The 8,151-nt window shown below is 40.8% G+C and overlaps 1 long non-coding RNA gene across 1 annotated transcript; it reads left to right on the forward strand.

Annotated features, from left to right (window-relative positions):
• The first annotated feature begins 1,931 nt into the window (after positions 1-1,931).
• On the forward strand, positions 1,932-7,609 carry LOC104954492 (uncharacterized). The gene is made up of 2 exons (XR_799338.1): positions 1,932-2,052; positions 6,585-7,609. It is a non-coding gene; the product is annotated as an uncharacterized lncRNA (long non-coding RNA).
• The last annotated feature ends 542 nt before the right edge of the window (positions 7,610-8,151 follow it).

Genomic DNA, 8,151 nt, shown 5'->3' on the forward strand with positions numbered 1-8,151 from the left:
GCGTTTGTGATGCGGTCGGACCGTATACATGATGTCGCAGAGGTGCGAAAGCTCCGCCAAGAGAGTAAGGGACTATCTCTCAAACGTATACCGCCTCGTTGGGGAAAGACTGCAGTCTTTTAAAGTTTAAAGTATTAGTCCGAGACAACCGTCGGGGGCAAAAATCCTAAACCCATACCTCCTTTTCCTCTCTCCCAACACAAAAAGACCTGGTGAACCACTCAAGGGGAACTGTGTGGCCCGTGGTGTATAAGTATTTTCCTTGCACGTTTTCACCGTAAAACGTACTATCCAGGGAAATGATTTTATTTTTTTACTTTTGCAGATCGAAAAAGACCAAAGGGTTCCTGAAAATTCATAAAGTCGGTTAGGTTGGTGAAACCTATATAATTTTTTAGTTAGTAGAGTGTCAGACACGATTCGAAATGTGACGATACACTGCGACTCTCCTTTATGGTCTTGCCGTGGATAACAAATGATCATTCTCAGGTAAAGTGAGTACCGCACATACCTCCACACGCAGACACGTCGGTCGTTTCGATGTGTTCGACAATATACGCTCCTCCGGACGGTACACGACACAAACAACACACAGAAGACCTTATTCGGTAGACGCCTCGAGCAGACCCTAAACTCGATGTACGGTTTGTTGCAGTACTATTGTGTTTCGTTGTGGTACGGACGATTCCACACGTGCTCGACACACCACACAGACAGCATTACTTTCATCATCATTAAAACAAAAAAAAAACGCCCTTAATTTTTCACGACGAAACCATCTTAATCAATTTCTCGTACGTTTATAAACAAATATAACTACAGACTTTATCGACCGAATTTTTGGTGTTCAAATTTCTCTAAAAATGTAAAATCAAATGCTGTGTTTTATTCAGTCATTACTTCAGCATTTATGGTAATGAGCGGACTTATTCCTTCGGAAGATACACATTTTCACCGACTACGGGATTATTCAACTGAATAAAACCTGATGATTTACAGTTGCCTGCTAATTGTAATCAGCGGAAATCGTATAAAGGTCGGTTAAGTATTTACATCAACGGGACTTATTGCATTAAAGCAATGTCACAGAATCAGCCCTTGCAAAAACAGGGCTGGAATAGAGCAAATAGAGCGAAATGAGGCATGGCTAAAATGCATGATCTGTTTGGTATTTTGAAAAAAAAAAATCACAGACATGTTTTATATAGGTATGGCCCTACAATATATGTTTCAAATATAGCATGATAGGTCCACTTTAACTTAATGAGGACACAAACCCTGTTAATGTGCGCCATTTGGTGAAACGTTGTTTTGAAAGATAAAATGTAAAACAGCATATGGTGAGTTATTTTTTTGCACACTCTCCTCAACACTCTCTCAATTCTTTTTTTGTATTGAACATGCTTTATTGGCATAACAAATGATAATCGACTACTGATGCATAGATAAGTACTAAATAACATGCAGTACAATAAGATGATGAGTACATCTTCAACTTGAAGTTGTACTAAATACATCCTGAACAGTTATGTAGTGTTGTGTAGCTGAATTTAGGAATTGTGGTTCTGCTAAACACTGTTTTAGCCATTAATTAGCTAGCTAATAAGCATACAGCTGGCTGGCTAGCTAGCTAGCTAGCTTGCTAATGATTAAGCAAACAAAGATGTAACTGTAGTGGCGGCAGCAATGTGCTCTCCTACACAGGGACAAGAGTATGTGGATGAAGCATCAAGTTGTTTTTATTGGTTCTTTTTTTGTAATTAACTCTGGGGCTGTTTGATTCCTAGTGAGTCTACAACAAACTGCATATTGGTCTATACAGAAGTAAGCCATTTGCAATAGAGTGCTGCCAAAGAGATGTTTTGGAAAGACAACTTCTGAAAGGCAATCAACTGGAAATTACAACTTGTGTATGTCTCTCTTTTTCCCTTAAGTTGGAGCGCTAAGTTGTACCTGACTCCCAGCAACAGCGTGTTGCTGACGGCCATCGCACTGATCGGAGTGTGCGTCTTCATCCTTGTCATTATTGGCATCCTCCACTGGAAAGAGAAGGTCAGGATAGACACACACACACACACCCACACACACACACACACACACACACTCACTCACACAATGGTGTACTAAACGTTGGCCTCTACCTGGTGATTTACTGCTTCAGAGTGTGACTGTGAGAATTTGTGTGTGAGAGAGAGAGAGAGAGCAGATTGGTCACTACCAGCAGCAGATGGGTCTCACTGTCTCTGTCCTGTAGTCCCCTCGCCTCCTGCCAACACACACACACACACACACACACACACACACACACACACACACACACACACACACTTTCTTCCTCTTCCTCTCTCTGTCTGTCTCTCTCTCCCTGGGCTACAACCTGGAAGGACGTTCGGCTGTAATTGCCTGCTTCTGTCCTTTCAGCATGGCGGATCTCATTATAGCCATAAATATGCCCTCCAGGGAGTCAATGCATGTTTTCAAGTGTTTCTGCTTCCTCTGGGTTCTTGTTTCAGTCACACACACACTTGCAATGTTTTCAAGTGTTTCTGCTTCCTCTGGGTTCTTGTTTCAGTCACACACACACTTGCAATGTACATTACATGTCACATACCATGGTCGAGGACACACACATTACAGTAATTTCCGCAGATTCACTTTTTTGGGAGGATCTTTTGGAATGCTTTTCCTTTTTCATCTACACACTGTGGTAACGCTGTCGCCGGGCGGGCGGTGCTGGAAGTTGCTGGCATCTTCTCCAAGCCATCTGCTCCGGGACTGTGTGCGTTTAATGTGCACCCGCATGTGTGTGTGCATGGTTACACACACAGACGGGCTCTAATTGCCCTCTTTTTGGGATACGGGGGCGTGAGCATCAGCTTTATCTGAACCGACGCTGCATTTAAAAAAAGAGAGCGGTTGGTGCCTCAACTGCGTAGACATACACCTATCAGATTATCAGAGGTGGATGGGAGGAAGTAAAGTGGCAGTGAGAGAAAGTGTGTCTCGCTCTTGTTTCTCAATTTGAGAATTGAGAAACAAGAGTGAGAGGAAGAAAAAGGAAAATGCTAATATAGATGAAGAAAAACGGCTGGCTGGGCACTTCACAGGAAATACAAGCTGGCATGTTCACACAGGCAGAATGATGGTTTGAAGCCATGAAGAACAAAATGTATTTGACTTTGATCACAGTAATGTGTTTGGACTGACCAATCAAAGTCATCAAAAATAGCTGCCTTGTTTACTAGTTCCCCCATAGGGATGCAGAGTAGGGATATATAGTATCAGAAATGTGCAATATCTCAATTGGAGAAGGCCCAACGTTGGTTTAATTTGGTTTAACGATAAGCATCATAAATATATTCATAATCACAAAGAACATTATGATAACACATTATAAAACGTTTGATATTGACCTTAATAATAATTGCTATTTTTGATAAGATCATGGTGTATTATAATTCCCATAGTGGTTATTCGTATAATCTTTTTTTAAATGCATTGTGTAATGCATTTCCTGAAGTCCAGGCAGATATGATATCAAACTGGTAATAAGTGACTATAAGTGAACAATGTTTTCATAAAGTCAAGTTAAAAAAGTGTTATTAATTCTAAAATGTATTTTATAAGTATTACTATAATGGTAATAACGACTTAGGTTAGCATTTAATCCACAATGCTAATGCTCTCCTGAGCTTGTTTATTTAGTGTCACTGTATCTAACCTCAGCAGTGTTGTGTGTCTATAACTGCAGTATTTCTCTCTCAGCAGCTCTGAGTTCAGTCTGACAGCTTTTACAAACTCAGCACATTTGATTTGATTTGGAATCCCCGGCCGGCAAACTGAAAGACACACATCCGGCACAATGAGCTAACGCGGTGTAACCTTCTGCACCGTTGGGGGAATTGAGATGGAGGGTGAATCCTGTACCAGACGCTAACACCCCTTTCATATCTCATCTTCTTGCACTTACTTTACGGCGGGACATGCATTAAGGTCAGGGCGAGCCCACTGATAGACATTTGGCATTTGTGAGTGTTTGCACCGCCGCCTCTGGTATTTGCTCTTCTAATAACAAAGTCAGGTAGAGGGCACAAGCATGGGGGCAAAGAAGTGCTGTCCTGCCTAACAAGCTAACGTGGCTTTAACACAACTCCTGTGAACTTCTGTAAAATAGAATAGCATGGTACAGGAATAAGTCTTAATGCCTGGGAATGACTGATGCTGCATTCACCTGATACGTGACTTGCTCTTTGCTCACCAGGGGGTTGGGCCCACAGTCTTGCGGTGAAAAAAAAAGAAGCAAATGACCTCACCTGCTAGCTTGCTGCGCTACATTCAGCAGTCCTCTGATTGGTTTGGTCGTCGAAAGATCAGTGTTGAACGGGGTCACAGTTGAAGTAATCTGAACTTTGAGCGCTGGGCTACAAATTTAGCGACAAACTTGGCTAATTTATCTTTAGCACTTTCGGTTCCCTCATTTTAATGGCAATTTTTTTTTTATGACTGACATGTTTTATGTTTTTTTCTACCACATCAAATCCATCAAAAAGCAACAAAATAACAGCCGTCTTTAGCTTAGCGCTGGAGACGCGGAGACATTCAACAGTGATGGCTTTTTTTTAAAGCCTATCATTAGGCTTTAAAAATCATAAAAGTAGTGTTAATATGTGGAGATCCATCCAATGGAAACATCACATTCACAACAAAAAATATGAAGCAAATTGGAAGATTCATCATCTTCATGCAGGACATGTAGGCCAGTCTTAATGAGTTGACATTAGAGCCCAGTGAGACTACACAACACCTCATAGAGGTGTTTACCTGCTTCCAGACGCACCACTGTGTCATTAAAAACCTTCAGATGGACACAAATCAATGCTCCGCTGCTTAACGATGAGCCTCAGAAGGACAAAGTGGTGGTATCCCCTGGATATTCAATTAGAGCAGACTCCACGAGCAGCCCAGCCCAGGGGCTCCAGGGGAGAGAACATCTCATCAACCCATCTGCTCCTTACTGATATGTTGGCCCTTAAAAAAGGCAGCAACAAAAAAAGCACAACATCACTCCATGTGAGGCGCTGGTGGTTTCTTGGAAGGTGGATGAAGGCTTTATCACAAATCAGAACTGACTGTTGCTGACCATCTTTCAGTCAGCAGCAACTTGGTGAACATGCGTAGAAGTTGGCTGTCCTTTAAAATGGGAAGATCTTCTTCAAAAGTCTCTCTAATATACGGAGATTGGTTCTTTCTGCACTGCAACGCAAAATTTCAAGTGTTTAGGAGTTGTTCCATTCCGATACTTTGAAAATGAATTCCCATTTTATCCCCTTCCTCAGTTTATCGCTTATCTCACATAATTCATCTAAATGCTTTATTCACTCAGATTAGAAGGGGTTAGGGTTGGGTTTAGTGTTAGGTTGGGCTCCCTTGGTCCACCTTGTTTGGACCACACCTATGTCTGGACTAAATGTTCGTTTTCATCTCAACCACGCATCTGTTAAGTTGTTAACATATCTTTCACGGATGCGAAGCTTTCTTGTGAAAACATCCATTCACTGACAGAACTATAAACCATAGCTAATGAATGTAAGCCTCCCCTATGGTGCTTCCTGCTACAGTAGGAGTCTGCAGCAGCGCAATGACACATCCCACTGAACAGATCTGTAATGAGATCTAAATCAGGCTTCAGTCTGTGGATGTGTGTGGGACAGGGGGAGGAGCCACTCAGGCCTGATTTGGCCTTGGGGCTGTTTTTATCGCAAAATTGCACTCAAACATTCTTGAAAAAAAAACGATTTGTTTTGGTGACATTTCTCACATGTCGGCTTGTTCTAAGTATTTACCCCGCCTCCAGTCATCACACCTGCCATGTGTGTGAATCTCAGACGATTACAGTCTGTTGGCCATAAATAAACGGATTCACCAATTATAAAGGAAACCGTATTCATAGAATGCACTCTGTTGTGTTTGGAGATGGTTTATTACTATTTTCCATGTTTTATGTAATTGCTTCCCAGAAAGTAGGATTTGGATTTGTCAAGATAATGATATTTGTATGTTTGACCTGTGGCACTGTAATTTAATTGTAAAGGTTAATTTATATTCAAACCAAAAACTTCTCATATGTGATTATTAGACTGCATAGTACTTCTTTATTGCTTGCTCAGTCCCAAAAGGCTTTTTTCTCCTTTTGAAACAATGAATGTGTAGTTGTTGTTACAAAACAAGAGACTTAATACTCTACCAGTGGGTACATTTAGATGAACTGCTTCCATGTTTAATCAGTGAATGCAACAGAAAAGCGGTTTATTTTGGAACATGGAATTTATTTTGGTCTAATTTTCTTCAGTTATTTGCAAAATGGTGGTCATTTTATATTAGTCTTGTTTTATTCAGTAACATTTTAAATTGTGTCTTTGTGTTTAACAATTGGTTAAAGTATTATGCAATGTTGTATAAATGAATGCAAACGTTTCCCCTAAATTACGAGATAAGATAGTTAAATGTAACGAGCATGATGTAACTGATTGTTATTCCTAAATCAACAATCTTTGACTATACTTCTTCTATGTATGTGCTTTCAGAAAGCGGACGACCGAGAGAAGAGACAGGAAGCCCACCGTTTCCATTTTGATGCCATGTGAAGGAAGAGAACTGCATTATGGGAGAACATCCTCTCCCGTCCTCTGCCTCACGGTCCTCCCCCCTTAACACCACATTTTCTCTGTTTCATTTCTCGGGCCAATAAATGGATCCTCATTTGCCTCAAAACGGTTCTATTTGATATTTTTCAGCTCCTCAGATGTGAAATATTTATGTTGCGTGTCATTTATTCATTCCAGTGTTAGATGTACAGGAGCTGCAACAATGCCATGGAGACACTCCTAATAGGGATCCCTCGTCATGGTGTAAGTAGATTTTAACAAAACGTTGCAGATTAAACGCCCAACAAGTTATGTTGCATTCACTGGAAGGGAAGCATCTTTGGCACTGAGTGTTAAAAGATATCATTTTACTTGAAATCCATGTGCGTGCTACTGTAAATTCTCTTTGTCTAGTTGATTTACCTCTGTCCTTTTCATTCGTATGAGGTATAATAAAGACATTCTTCCGATTTTGTCACCTGTGAAATTAAACTGAATCTCCGCCTTGCAACCGCGACGGCAACCTGTGCAAAGAAGTGAACAAAAAGACAGACTTGTGCAATGTCATGATTCCTGTGGGACGTTTTTTTCTGCTACCAATCTCACAAAAAACATGAACTACCAGCAGGTCCGCTGAGAGCAAATCACAGTGCATCATGGGAGTGCCAACAAAAATAGTTTATTTCTAATGCTACTGCACTGAGCTTGGCAAAAAGTAACTCCAGCTTGCTTGAGATGTACTTTTAATTGTTTTTGTCTTTTTATGGTTAATCAAGCCAAGCGCTTTAGTTTGCTCTGATATTAATTTCACAAGAATAACTTTCCAATTGGCACATTTGAACTGCTGTGATTAACTGCGGGTGTTTGTAATTTATTTTGTTTTTTGATTTGCTCATGAATGTTCAAGCTACTAAATGTGTTTACTTACTGAAGTCGGTAATAAAGGTTCGACCTGCCTAAGTCAACTCTGGGTTGCTTTATTTGTGTATCATTAGACTTTATGTCTGTTTCATGGTCCTCTCTTTTTAAAGCTACTTGTGGAATTAGTCCCAAACGCATAGTTCACCTTTCTGGGGAACATTTTATTTAGATTATTTAGTTGTTTGGAACCTGGAGGGAAATTTACACTCAAAATAATCATCTTTGTATGTTCTCATTATCTAAATGTGTAGTGAGTTGAAACAGCAGTGAAATTAAAGTGCCTTTAATTTATCAGAGGACTCCTGCAGGCCTCTTTGAGCGCCCTCGAGGGCCCCGCAGGCCCTCCACTTCAGGAACCACCCTGCTAAATAATGCATGGAGAGAGCAAACCTTCCCTTCAAGGCAACGAGAGTAAAAGAGTCTCCATCTTGGTAGCCTTTAAGCACATCACAAGACGTGATTCAAAGCATGGGGGCGAACATACAGTACTGATAGTCAATAGGTGTGTGTGTGTGTGTGTGTGTGTGTGTGTGTGTGTGTGTGTGTGTGTGTGTGTGTGTGTGTGTGTGTGTGTGTGTGTGTGTGT

This window comes from Notothenia coriiceps, unplaced genomic scaffold (assembly GCF_000735185.1).
Source record: "Notothenia coriiceps isolate Sejong01 unplaced genomic scaffold, NC01 NC01_scaffold00023412, whole genome shotgun sequence".
NCBI classification, from domain to species: Eukaryota; Metazoa; Chordata; class Actinopteri; order Perciformes; family Nototheniidae; genus Notothenia; species Notothenia coriiceps.